We start from the raw sequence: 13,792 nt of genomic DNA on the forward strand, positions 1-13,792 counted from the left end.
GTAGAAAGTGACCTTGCAGAAGGCACAATCTAGGCAAACTGCACTGCACGCTTCTTGTCTTATCAAAGAGGTAGGCAAGGGTTCTTGTTTTGTTTTCTTGGGTCACAATTCAATACAATTTCTCCAATAGGTATTGTCTACAGATTTCACCAGATACATAATGGCCATGTCCTGGTTTCAAAAGAGTCCTTAAGGAGAAAACTGATGTATTGGAATTTTTATTTCAGCAACTGTTCCCCAGTGGGTGGGGGACACTATTTAATATGATTGCTTAGATTTTGAGACCCTTGGTTTACCTTTTCATCACCTATTTTAATTGCCTCCTTTACTCTCATTTGATTAGTCTCCCATTTTAGGATTGCGATTGTTTATCTACACTAACCTGTTTACCATTCCACAGGCCTGAAGTAGTACCCTCTAATTCCCATTCAGAGCTTGCTCTCTCTTTTCACATAGGAAGTCTTCGCAGATTAGAGAAACTAATATTTCTCAAATATTTTCTATTCCTTTGACATCTACTTTTGGACTTCTAAATTTAAATAGGGGAGAAAAAACATAAAATAAACCAAGCTAATTAACCTTTTTAAATGAACTGATTTATTGTAGTCAGCTTTGATTAAAACGATCTGAGTTTGACTCTTGCCTCTGCCAATTTTCAAATATTTGAGAAAATCACTTAACCCTTCAACTTTCCCATTTAGAAAATGAGATAAAATAATATTTACTCCTCATCATATTAATAAACACAAACATTGCCAAAGAAACTAGAGTGCTTCATAAATTTTAAAATGCACTTAAAGTTTGCAGTTGCAGAGTGAGAATTTTTTCCTTACATCATTAAAGACAGGTGAGGATACACACACACCCCAGGCCTTAACTAGTGGTCTCCAAACTTTTGTATTTTCATGTATATATCAGAAATAAAGTGAGCATGAAGTTTCAAAATATGTGTATCATTTTGCAAATTATATGCACATTCCACTGTGAAAATGTGTAGGTTTTAAAATCTGCACATACAGAATATGTTAAAAGGAGTTAAGCCCTGTTTGACAAATCAATTTTTAGTTTTAGGCCCTATTCCTTTTCTAAATTTTTTATTTGTTCTTTTTAGTTATACATGACAGTAGAATGTATTTTGACATAATATATATAGAGAGAGTATAACTTCCCATTTTTGTGGTTGTCCATGATGTGGAGTTACAATGGTTCTCTATTCATGTATGAACATAGGAAAGTTATGTCTGATTCATTCTACTATCTTTCTAGACTCTAATGCTTAATTTTATTGGGTGATATGAGTGAAAAATATAGCTGAAATACGTAAATAGGCCCAAACAATGAAGTATTTATTTCATATCATACCTTGCTCATAATTGACTCAGTGAATGGATTTCAGATGTGATGTTCTTTCTGGTGCTTTTTATATTACAGTCAAAACATCCATTCTATCAAGACTGTACTCATGCTCTTCCACAACACCATTGATTTTAATTTAGAAAGTCACTGACGGCTTCACATATTTTATCTGGGCATTTAATTTCATCAGGAAAACAAATCTAGCAAATTTATGAACTGATAAGTGTGAAAAAAAATTTTAATTCCACTAATCTCCAACTACACACATCAAATAATTCATTAAGTTTTCCAAATTTTCTAAAATGTTTTTAGTACAGTTGATATATTTTAAACAATATTTTTTTGACAAATGAATGCATTTCAGTTTGTTACTAATTGCTTTCTGTATATTATGTCATTCACTAAACATTTATAACAAGAACTATGATGATTTGATGAATAATAAATAATATGGATCTTTCTGTCACATTTTCAGTACGACACTAAAAGGGCTGATTACCAATACAGTTTGTAAAACATTACATTAAATATTATGTGATTAAAATATGAATAGCCTCAGCTTATGACGGTAAAACTTAACCATTTTTGACCTTATAATGTTGCAAAAGTATACTCATACAACTATTTTTTTTAATATTTATTTTTTAGTTCTTGGAGGACACAACATCTTTGTTTGTATGTGGTGCTGAGGATCGAACCCGGGCCGCACGCATGCCAGGTGAGCGCGCTACTGTTTGAGCCACATCCCCAGCCCCTCATGCAACTATTGATTCAACACTGTATTATAGAATAGGCTTTGTGTTAGATAATTTTGCTCCATTGTAGGTATAGTATTTTCAGCTTATCATGAGTTTCTTGGGGTGTAGTCCTATAGTAAATTGAGGAGTGCCTGCACAGCACTTGTCTCCATCTTCAAGATGTTTGATTTAAAATGTTTTCTAATCATTATGACATATGACTTTATAATTTAATACAGGAGCTGGGACAGTTTTGATAGCAAAGAGAGATGGTAAATTCCTCAACTTGAAAAAGAGTACCTTAAAAAATATATATGTGTGTGTATATATACACACACACACAAATATATATATATATATATATGTATATATATATATAAGTATATATATATATAAGTGTTTGTGTATATATATATATATATATATATATCCTACTTAATTGTGAGAAACTAGGCACTTTCCCTCAAAGATCAGAAACGAGGCAAGGACACCCTAACTCACAACTCCAATTTAGAATCATCCTGGGAGTTCTCACTAAGGCAATATGACAAGAAAAGGAAAGAAAGTGTATACATATTAGAAAGGAAAGAATAAATCTGTCTTCATTCACAGATGACACAATTCCCTATATAAAAAATTACAGAGAAGAAAAGAATTAATGTTTGGGGAAAACTGGAATATATGACCTGGCCACTGACTAAAGAAAAGATATAAGCAGCCCATGACCTGGTCAAACAACAATTAGTGGAAGGACATATAACAACCTTCTGTATCTCCCCATAATACTCCCATTTTTGTTATCAAAAAGAAATCTGATAAATGGAGATTATTGCAAGATTTAAGAGCCATTAATAATGATATGGTTATTATGGGACCTGCTCAATCGGGGATTCCTCAATTGTCTGCTTTGCTAAAAACCTGGTAAGTTTTAGTTATAGATATTAAAGATTGTCTTTTTTTTTTCAATTCCAATTCATCCTGAGGATAGTCCATGTTTTGCATTTACTATCCCTGCACTGAATCATGAAGGTCCTGATCAGAGATATGAATGGAAAGTACTCCCTCAAGGGATGGCTAACAGCCCAACTATGTGTCAAATTTATGTTAACAAAGTAATCGAGCCACTTAGAAATCAAAATCCTGAACTACAAATATTTCACTATATGGATGATGTATTATTAGCACACAAAGATAAAAACACATTGCTAGAATGTTATGCCACACTTACAAACTTATTAAAAAATTATAATCTAGAGATAGCAATAGATAAAGTACAATTAAATTTTCCAATTAATTATTTAGGAGTTCTATTATCCTCAACCATGGTCCGTCCATCAAAAATTCAAATAGGAGTAGATCAACTCAAATCACTTAAAGACTTTCAAAAGTTTTTAGGAGACATAAATTAGATAAGGCCTTATCTAGGTATACCAACAGGAGAGTTGGGACCTTTATTTGATATCCTATAAGGTCCATCAGATCCAAATTCACCCCGAATGTTAACACCTGAAGCAAGAAAGGCAATAAAATCATTGAAACATATATGGAAAATATGCATTTGGATAGAATTGATATGTTTGCCTTTATTATTTATTGTACTACCAACAAAAAATATTCCTACAGGAGTATTTTGGCAAGAAGGTCCATTATTATGGATACATTTATCTTATTCTCTTAACACTATTCTTACTAGGTATCCTGAGGCTGTAGGACAATTAATACTCAAAGGAATAAAAACAGCAAAGGGAGACTTTGGAATTTCTCCCAATAAAATTATTACTCCATATACTATGGATCAAATTGATGAGTTAGCTAATGAGTTAAATACTTGGGCAATAATCATGTGTAAATCTAATGTTTCATTTGATAACCACTTACCATCTAATCCTTTATTGTCTTTTTGGTCATCGCATCCTGTAATTTTTCCAAAAATGACAAGAAAAACAACTATCATGAATGCTCCAAATATATTCACTGATGGGTCAAATAATGGTACAGCAGCAATAGTTATACCTGATCAAACTTTTACATTTTTAGTACCCAAACAATCAGCTCAAAAGGTAGAGCTTAATGCAGTATTACAAGCTTTTGTGATGTTTAAAGATTCTGTATTTAATTTATTTTCCGATAGTCAGTATATAGTTAATGCTATAGTATCCCTTGAAGATGCTGGTAGGATTTCCCCTTCCTCTACTGTTTTCTCTTTGCTTTCCACTATACAAAGTCTAATCTGGGACAGAAAAGATCCATTCTTTATAGGACATATCAGGGCACATACAGGATTGCCTGGAGCCCTTAGTTTGGGCAATGATTTAGCAGATAAAACTACACATGACATACATATTTTCTCTACACTAGAAGAAGCTACAAATTTTCATAAAAAGTTCCATGTCAATGCTAATACTTTACAAAAGCATTTTAAAATAACTAAGGAACAAGCTAGACAAATAATAAAACAATGTCAAAATTGTGTGGCCTTTTAACCACAAGTTAATCTTGGAGTCAATCCTAGAGGACTGATACCTAACCATATTTGGCAGATGGATGTCACACACTTGCCAGAATTTGGAAAATTAAAATATTTGCATGTTACAGTTGATACTTCTTCTGGATTTTTGATGGGCTCCCTTCATGCCGGAGAAAAAACTAAAGATATTATAGCTCATTGCTTATAAAATTTTGCCACTGTGGGCGTTCCAAAACAGTTAAAAACAGATAATGGTCCTGGTTATACTTCTACCTCTTTTAAATAATTTTGCTCATCATTTGGCATTACTCATATAACAGGAATCCCATACAATCCACAGGGACAAGGCATAGTTGAAAGAGCTCATCAAACTATTAAAATGTGCTTATTAAAGCAAAAAGAGGGAATTGGGAAGGGGTATATATTCCCCAAAGATAAACTTAAAATAACCCTTTTTACTCTAAACTTTTTAAATTTGGATTCATCAGGGCTTAGTGCTGTAGAAAGGCATATGTGTCCCAAAAATGTACATAAGCCCAAGGTACTTTGGAAGGATATTCTAACAGGACAATGGAAAGGTCCTGACTCAGTAATTTTCTGGAGTCAGGGGTCTGTTTGTGTGTTTCCACAGGGAGAACAGCAGCAAATTTGGATTCCAGAGAGATTAACTAAAGTCCTGACCCAGTGATTGTCTGGAGTTGGAGGTCTGTTTGTGTGTTTCTACAGGGAAAACAGCAGCCGATTTGGATTCCAGAGAGATTAACTAAAGCGATTTCTACAGACCAAAAAGAAGATGATTTGGTTCAAATCCATAACAATTGATATCCAGAACTCCAGTTTGGCTACCCTTACATCTGCGACAGACCAGGATGCTTTTTTCAATATCTATTTTATTATTGCCCTTACCCACATCATGAAGTTTTATTTTGTTTTTTGAGCTCATACAGACCTAGGTTAATGTTTTGCTGATCAGTTCTATTTTTTTGACTATAGAGTTTTTAAACATTGCAATGGAAATTTTACCTGTAAAAAGTTATAAGGCCTTTACTATTATGTTATGTGTTGTATGTATTATATTATGTGTGCACACTTGTGTTTTGTGTTGTATGTTTGTATGTATGTATGTCCATATATCATATATGATGAGTGCTCATGAAAAAATGGATCCAAATATTTTTTTTTATTCACATGATTTAAATGGTTTAATTTAAATTGGGTAAACAGCTGTTGAGGATTGTTTTAATAGGTGAACAATAAAGGAGGTTAACAGATCTGTTTGTTTACTTTCACCTTTCCTTTTCATTATATTTATTTATTTATTTATTTTTTATTTTTTTTTCCTTTTCATTATATGTAATAATTCTGTTCAAGATAATGTAAATTGTTCAGAAAATTGTTTTCTTTTAGTGCCTTCTGGAATGTTACATAATTTTTTCTTTAGCCATTATTTCCAGAATTCCTATCTTCATCCCAGTGCCGGTGAAGACAAAGATAAAACCAATCTACAGCTTCTGCAATAGCTATCACTGAACTGCTTGCAGAACTTGCCTGGACTATGTATCACTTGTGTGCATTGTGAACTCACTTGTATGCACTGTGAACTATCTGTTGGTGGAGCAACTTGTGGTAGTGTTGGGGTATTTTTGCTGATGGTGTCATCGGTGGTACAATTTTTCAAAAAGGAGCCATCAATTGGCTTGGTGTATCCTCCTCCCTTCTGCTTGTGATGGTCTTTCAGCTAAAATTTGGGTCCAACAGAGGTGAGGCAAAGAACCTCACCCCGCTGCTGGTACAAAGACCTATCCACAGGTGTGGCTGTATGCTGGACCAGTAGTCAATGATGGGTAAGATCCAATTGCAATGGGACCAACCTAAGACAGGAGGCTGATGCCTTGAGGTCAGCTCATCTGATGACGGGTAAGAACCATATGTAGTATTGGACAACCTAAGGCAGGCATGGTCCCTAAGCCACATGCTTGTTGTTTAAACAGAGAGGGGGAGATGTTGAGAGCCACAGCCGAAGGGGCCCCAGCAAACTTCCAGCTGCCAGCAAACTTCCAGCTGCCAGCAAACTTCTAGCTGCCAGCTGATTGGCTCCTCTGCAGTGATGCTCATTGGGCTGTTTCCCCGCCCTGTCAGACCATGGAGCTGCTCATTGGGGGACTTTTTTTGGCTCCACCCACATGACCCAGCCAATCAGCCTCAAGAGCAGGAGGAGTGGGGGGGGGGGGCTGAGAGGCTTGTGGGAAGCCAGTGGTGGCAGTTGGGCTCTGAGGTAATTCCTGAAGAGCTCGTGTGGTGTGGCGTGTGTGTTCTAAAAATAAAGTTCGTTTCTGCTTGATAAGTGGCTCCTGAATTGTGCCCAGCCAGACTGTGGCAATGACCAATCTATTAAAATTGTGATCAGCTAAATCTCAAAGCTCACTACACCATTATTGTAAGGTTTACTGTGAAAAATAGCTTAAGAAATATATAAAATCAGTTTATCACTTTACATTACAAAACACCTATAAATTATAGCATTGATATTACATTGATCTCACAAATTAACAAAAGAATTTACATCTCTATTTCTACTCATTGATATTTATTTAGGACTTTTAAACTTCTCTACAATGTTTTGTACCACCTTATCACGTAGATTATTTGCAAATATTTTCTTCCAATATGTGTTCTGTATTTTCAATATTGTAAGATCTTTTGCAAGGCAATAGTATTTAATTGGTGATAATTTGCTGATTTTATGATTATTTTTACTTTTGGTGTCACATTTACAGTGCTGCAGCCTGACTCAAGGTCATAAAAATTCATGCCTGTTCCATAGAGTTTTATGTTTTACTCTTATTTTGAGATTTGTGATGCATTTTAATTACTGTACAGTGTGAATAGGTAAGTTATAAATTCATATTTTTTCAAATGGATATTAATTATTGATTGATGTTTTAAAATGTAAAACTAACTACATATTACTGGAAAATCACAGTTGATGATGTATTACCTTTCACACATGTTTATTCCTTATAGTTTGTTAAGAATGATTTTCTTTACAAAAGTATATATTTTTTTTCTTGTAATGGCTTTGCCAGATTCTGTCATAAGAATTCTTTTGGTCCAAATCAAAGAGTTTAAAGTGGTTTTTTTGGAAGGGATATGGGTACTGTGGATTAAACTCAGGGGCACTCAACCAACTAAGCCACATCACCAGCTCTATTTTGTATTTTATTTAGAGACAGGGTCTCACTGATTCGCTTAGTGTCTTGCTATTGCTGAGGCTGGCTTTGAGCCCCTGGTCCTGTCTCAGCCTCCTGAGCCACTAGGATTACAGGTGTGCACTGCACCACCCCACCCAGCTTGAAGTGTTGAAATGTATTTTTTTGGTTTTTTTTTTCAGTTGTAGATGGACACAATATTTTTATGTATTTATTTTTATGTGGTGCTGAGGATCAAATCCAGGACCTCATGTGTGTAAGCCAAGCTCTCTACCACTGAGCTATAATCCCAGCCTGTCTTTTTTATATCTTAATTTTTAATTGGTTCTTTTTAGTGACACATGACATTAGAATCCATTTTGATGTAACTATACAAGCATGGAATATATCTTATTCTAATTAGTACCCCATTCTTGTGAATGTACACAATGGTAGGATTCACTGTGGTATATTCATGTATGTACATAGAAATGAATATGATAGCTTGATTTTTGAAAAATTTGAGTGAGTTTGTGATGTTTTCTTTATATATTTGAAAGAATATTACCCGTAAAACCATCTTAGCTTGGGGTTTTCTTTGAAGATTCTAAATTATGATTTAAATTTTCCTAATTAATAAATATATAGTCAACACTTCTATTTCTTCTTCCATCAGCTTTGGTAATATTTTCAAAGTCTACACTTTTATAAGCTGTCAAGATTATTAGCATACCGTTTATGATGACATTTCATTTTTTCCCTACATATGTCTATAAGATATGTAGTGATATTGTGGCTTTAAATTCTGGTATTTCTTTTACTTAATCTCATTAAAAATTTACTGATATTATTTATCTTTTGAAAGAATAATAACAACTTTTTGCTTTGTTAGCTTTCTCTTTTGTGTGTGTGTTTTATCTATTGTTGCCAATTTTATTGTTTTGGCTCTACATTGCATTTAATTCATATTAAATTATTTATAGGTTTTTGTAGTGCATAATTAAATAATTTGACATTTCTCTTTACAATATAAGCAGGTTAAGCTTTCAATTTGCTTCCAACTACTGCTTTAGCTCAATCCATACATGTTTTGTAAAATTATCATTCATTAAAAATGTTGTTCATTTTTAAATTTTCTTTATTTTTAGGGCTATTCTAGGTATCATTATAATTTTAATCAGTTCATAATTAAAATATACTTTATAATTACTTTCTAAACTAACTTTGTTGTGGTCAAAGAATATACTTTGTAAGAAATTAATATTTGAAGTTGATGAGATAGGTCTTGTGACACAGATTACAGAGTATCTTGGTGGTAGACAATGTAACATTCTATGTGCACTTAGAAAAGATGTTTATTGGTGTTAAGTTTTTTGAGTACTTTATATATCCTAGAGATTAGTGCCCTGTCTGATATGCATGTAGTAAAAATTTGCTTGCATTATGTAGGCTCTCTATTCACCTCAATGATGGTTTCTTTTGCTAAGAAGAGCTTTTTAGTTTGAATCCACATTATTTATTGATTCTGGATTTTATTTCTTGCGCTATAGGAGTCTTATTAAGGAAGTCAGGACCTAATCCAACACAATGAAGATTTGGGCCTACTTTTTCTTATATTAGGTGTAAGATGGGCCAAGGAACTGAACAGACACTTCTCAAAAGATTATACACAATCAATCAGCAAATATATGACAAAATGTTCAACATCTTTAGCAACAATTAGAGAAATGCAAATCAAAACTACTCTAAGATTTCATCTCACTCTAGTCAGATGACAGCTAATAAGAATACCAACAACAATAAGTGCTGGCGAGGATGTGGGGAAAAAGGCACACTCATACATTGCTGGAGGGACTTCAAATTGATATAACCACTATGGAAGCAGTATGGAGATTCCTCAGAAAACTGGGAATGGAGCCACCATTTGACCCAGCTATCCCACTGCTTGGTTTATAAGACTCCTGTAGTGCATGAATTAATAAATGGGATGGATTCAAACTAAAAATCTTCTCAGCAAAAGAAACAATTAGTAAGGTAAATAGAGAGCCTACAGTGTGGTAGAAAATCATTACCACAAGCACATCAGATAGAACACTAATCTTTAGGGTATAGAAAGAACTCAAAAAGCTAAGCACCAAAATAAATAAATAAAACCCAATCAATAAATGGGTCAAGAAACTGAACCGATACTTCTCTCAGAAGGTGATATACAATCATTCAACAAATATATGAAAACATGTTCAACATCTCCAGCAATTATAGAAATACAAATCAAAACTAAGATTCCATCTCACTCCTGTCAGAATAGTAGCTATTAAGAATATAAACAACGAGTGTTTTGATGAGGATCTGAGGAAAAAGACACACTCATTCACTGCTGGTGGGACTGAAAAATGGTGCAGCCAATATGGAAAGCAGTATGGAGATTCCTGGGAAAAGAGGGAGTGAAATCACCATTTGACCCAGCTATCCTACTCCTCAGTCTAAACCCAAAGGACTTAAAAACAGCATACTACAGGGACACAGCCACATCAATGTTTATTGCAGCACAATTCACGATAATTAAACTGTGGAACCAACCTAGATGCCCTTCAGTAGATGAATGGATTAAAAAATGTGATATATATATATATATATATATATATATATATATATATATATATATATATATATATATCCTATAGTGCATGAAGTAATAAATGGGATGGATTCAAACTAAAAATCTTTGTTGTGGTCAAAAAATATACTTTGTAAGAAATTAATATTTGAAGTTGATGTGTATATACATACACAATAGAATATTACTCAGCAATCAAAGAGAATAAAATCATGACATTTGCAGGTAAACAGATGGAGTTAGAGAATATAATGTTAAGAGAAGTTAGTCAATCCCCAAAACCAAATGCAGAATGTTTTCTCTGATATAAGGAGGCTGATTCTTAGAGGGATTAGGAGGGGAATCAAGGTAAGATTAGACAAACTCTAGATAGGGCAAAAGGGTGGGAGGGGAAAGGAGGAGGCATGGGGGTAGAGAGAGTGTGGAATGAGATGGACATCATTACCCTGAGTACATGTATAAAGACAGGAAAAAAAAAGATGAAAAGATGCTTATTGTATAGTTACTGAGTTTCTGCTTTATGAATACAATTGTTCATGAAATCAAAGTGGTTCAAACACTTACTACACCTTCTATAATTTTTATTTTGATTATTCTTTCAATTTTTGAAAGAAGAAAATCTAATTTTTCAATTATTGTCAATTTTTCTCTATCTCATATTTATTCCTAGAGATTTTACTTCATGTACTTTGAAACTTAAATATGAGATATCAACACATTTAAACTTTTTCTTACTAAGAAATTGACCATTTTATTATTTTTGAATTAATCCTTGCTATATTTGATATAATTTTTTTAGAGAGAGAGAGAGAGAGAGAGAGAGAGAGAGAGAGAGAGAGAGAGAGAGAATTTTTTAATATTTATTTTTTAGTTTTCGGCGGACACAACATCTTTGTTTGTATGTGGTGCTGAGGATCGAACCCGGGCCGCAAGCATGCCAGGTGAGCGCGCTACCACTTGAGCCACAATCCAGCCCATATGATATAATTTTTGAAGTCAATTTTGTCTGTATCAATATGTTCTCTTCAATATTTCTTTGAGCTTTCATGGCATAGGTGTCCTACTCTTTCATAACTCTATTTTTATTTTTATAACTAATTTTTTTCTGTTGTAGAGAGCTTATAGTTTTGTCTTATTTCTATATCCAGTGAGACAGCCTTTGACTTTAACTGGAATGCTAAATCTACTTTTGCTTATTTTATACTTGTATCACATTTGTGTTGTTTTTTTCTTTTTTATTTCTTTTTATACCAAAAATGTTTTTGTAATTTTTCTTCTATTGGCCTTTAGCAATCCCATTGTGAATTTTAATGGTTGTTTTAATTTTATAATATGCAACAACTTATCACAATGGACTTACAGTTGATATTGAGCTATTTTATATAAAATATGAAAACCTTTAATTCTATTTACTCATTCTCTTTTATTCTATTACTGTCATAAATGTATCTGCTTTACAAGCATAATATGGATTCATAATTTTTATTTAAATAGCAATATGTATTTAAAAGAAATAAGAAAATGCAGTCCTCTACATATTCTACATGTTGAGCTATGTTTGTCTAATAAATTTAAGTAATGATCTGGTGTCACTAATGAATTATACTAAGTGAAAATATTCAAGGAAAGAAAGAAAAATACTGTGTGAACTCACTCAGATGTGGGAATCTCACAGAAGTTGAGAGTAGAATGGTAGTTAGCAGGGACTGGGAAGAGAGAAAGGTGAAAGGTTGGTCAGTGGCATTGGGAACCTCTAGATAACGTAACATACAGTACATTTCAAAGAAACTAGAAAAAGGATTTTGAATGTGAGATGAACCAACAGGAGAAGCATCAGGAATAATCAATTCATGAGTAACAAACATGATGAAATTTATAGAAAAGATGGAAAACATCTGTTGTTCTCTTGTTCCATATGTGTAAGGAGGAACAAGAAGTCTAGAGAAGACATGAAGCTCCCAGATGTGACTTCAAGAGATGAAATATATAACAATGTGAGGTTAAAAATAAGAAAATATATTCTATGAGATTGTGAGCCAATCTAAAAGAAGAGATCAGATCGGTGAACTGGAAGACGTAGAAATAGAAAGTAACTGAAATAAAGCTCATAGAATAAAAATGAAAGGAATAAGGTCATAACAAAGTATTAGTGACCATTCATTTTTATTCAGCATCTACTATACAAATAAAGACCTAAAATGTAGTAGAAAGATATTTGGAGAATAAATAGTGAAAAATGTTCAAATTTTGTGAATTCTATAAATTCACAATGAAATCCAATAAACCTAAGCAAAATAAACATAGAAATCGCACTACTACCTGTAATATTGTGGTTTATGAACACTAGAAATAAATAGATGATCAGATTAAGATGTTCTTTTTTTTTGATATTTGTTTAGATTTTTTCTTTCTTTTTTTTTTAAATTTTTTATTGTTGGTTGTTCAAAACATTACAAATTTCTTGACATATCATATTCCACACTTTGATTCAAGTGGGTTATGAACTCCCACCTTCACAACATACACAGATTGCAGAATCACATCAGTTACACATCCATTGATTTACATATTTCCATACTAGTGTCTGTTGTGCTCCGCTGCCTTTCCCATCCTCCACCCTCCCCTCTCCCCACATCTCCCCTCCCCTCCCCTCCTCTCTCTCTACCCCCTCCACTGTATAACCCTGAGGGTCTCCTTCCATTTCCATGCAATTTCCTTTCTCTCTCCCTTTCCCTCCCACCTCTCCTCCCTGTTAAATGTTAATCTTCTTCTCATGCTCTTCGTCCCTACTCTAATCTTAGTTACTCTCCTTATATCAAAGAAGACATTTGGCATTTGTTTTTTAGGGATTGGCTAGCTTCACTTAGCATAATCTGCTCTAATGCCATCCATTTCCCTGCAAATTCTATGATTTTGTCATTTTTTAATGCAGAGTAATACTCCATTGTGTATAAATGCCACATTTTTTTTATCCATTCGTCTATTGAAGGGCATCTAGGTTGGTTCCACAGTCTTGCTATTGTGAATTGTGCTGCTATGAACATCGATGTAGCAGTGTCCCTGTAGCATGCTCTTTTTAGGTTTTTAGGAAATAGACCGAGAAGGGGAATAGCTGGGTCAAATGGTGGTTCCATTCCCAGCTTTCCAAGAAATCTCCATACTGCTTTCCAAATTGGCTGCACCAATCTGCAGTCCCACCAGCAATGTACAAGTGTACCCTTTTCCCCACATCCTCGCCAGCACTTGTTGTTGTTTGACTTCATAATGGCTGCCAATCTTACTGGAGTGAGATGGTATCTTAGGGTGGTTTTGATTTGCATTTCTCTGACAGCTAGAGATGGTGAGCATTTTTTCATGTACTTGTTGATTGACTGTATGTCCTCCTCTGAGAAGTGTCTGTTCAGGTCCTTGGCCCATTTGTTGACTG

The sequence above is a fragment of the Marmota flaviventris genome, chromosome 16 (assembly GCF_047511675.1).
Source record: "Marmota flaviventris isolate mMarFla1 chromosome 16, mMarFla1.hap1, whole genome shotgun sequence".
In the NCBI taxonomy this organism is placed as follows: domain Eukaryota; kingdom Metazoa; phylum Chordata; class Mammalia; order Rodentia; family Sciuridae; genus Marmota; species Marmota flaviventris.